Source organism: Elephantulus edwardii, unplaced genomic scaffold (genome assembly GCF_000299155.1).
Source record: "Elephantulus edwardii isolate Elephantulus edwardi_28Jun2011 unplaced genomic scaffold, EleEdw1.0 scaffold00054, whole genome shotgun sequence".
In the NCBI taxonomy this organism is placed as follows: domain Eukaryota; kingdom Metazoa; phylum Chordata; class Mammalia; order Macroscelidea; family Macroscelididae; genus Elephantulus; species Elephantulus edwardii.
The window spans coordinates 15,799,812-15,801,248 of NW_006399804.1; positions in this window are offsets into that span (position 1 = coordinate 15,799,812).

The window sequence follows — 1,437 nt, forward strand, 5'->3', positions numbered from 1 at the left end:
TAATCGGGATGGGAGTGTCAGAGACAGTGAGATTGGCACAGGACAGAGCAGAGTTTAGGGCTGTTGTACATAGGGTCGCTATGAGTCACAAGAGACTCGACGGCACATAACAACAACAAACAACATAAATCACACAGGAAGAGATTGCCCATCTTTCCCCCTGAGGAGAAGCTTGTGGATTTGAACCGCATACCTTTAAGTTGGTAGTGCAACTCCTCACCACCTTTTTTAAATGTAAAACATTTAAGTCATGAAAATCATGTCTTTCAGTGTAGGTCAAATAAGTGCCTGCAGGCTCACTCCCCTCACATCAGCATGTCGGTCTCTGGCCCTGCATGTCCTCAAGATTGAAGAGAATCAGATGGCACGGTGTGATGAAGCACTGAAGTTGGCATCACCATTTCCCAGGGCAGCTTCTGGGAGTTTTGCTGGTGTAACCTGTAGGGAGTCACACTGCAGCACCTCTTGGCAGTTCAAATCCTCAAGCAGCTCTATGGGAGCGAGATGGCCAAACTCCTTTCATGCAATTTACAGTCTTGCAAACAGAACCTGAGTAGATTTGGTTCTGACTTGATGGCAATGAGTGAGGGTCATTATCTCAGAGGTTTCCAAGGACCAGCAGTTTTTTACACACAATGATATCACAGGCTGGAAAACCACACAACCAGTTTGCACAAGCACCTCTGCCGGGTACAGCCTATGTTTCAGGGGAATCCTGGCCGAGGCAGAAGCCTTAGGACTGCAGGAGAGTTCCTTCAGAGACCAGCAGGCAGCTGCATACCTCTCTAACCAAGACAGGTAGCCTTCCCTGCCTCTCAATTTTCTTCCTTCTCTCATTGAGCTCACTTCACAAGAGAAGAGAAATTGGAAGGAGAATCACTTGGAAACCCTTCAAACGTACAAACAGGCGATCACATTTGTGTAAGTTGATACTCTTAATAACAGCAGAAAATGGAGGCTGGGGAACAAGAGCTTGGAAACTAATGAACAGTCTCACAAGGGAATGGATAAGAGAAGGAAAATAAAGAATGTAACGTCAACAAGGTTACATCTTCAACAGCTTTTATTACTCGAGCCTCTTAATTGGTAAGTCAAAAACACTGTACAGCGGCATAAATAACTAGTACACAGTATGCAGTAGGGAGCCCCAGTGGTGTAGGCTGTAAGGGAGCCGCACCACTGACTCAAGGGAAATTACCTCTCTGACAGTTGGAATCCACCAGCGGCTCCACAGGAAAAAGACAGGCTGTGTGATTTACAGCCTCTGGAGGGTCAGCTGCCAGTCAGTTCCAACTTGACGGCAAAGGTGAATAGAGCTAAAGAGATCAACGGTACAGTGGCATACACAACTAAATAATGGTATCTTCCTTTGTTGCTTCATTCAGCTTTTACTGATTGTGTTTGGATTATAACAATAATACATACTCATCCTGAAAT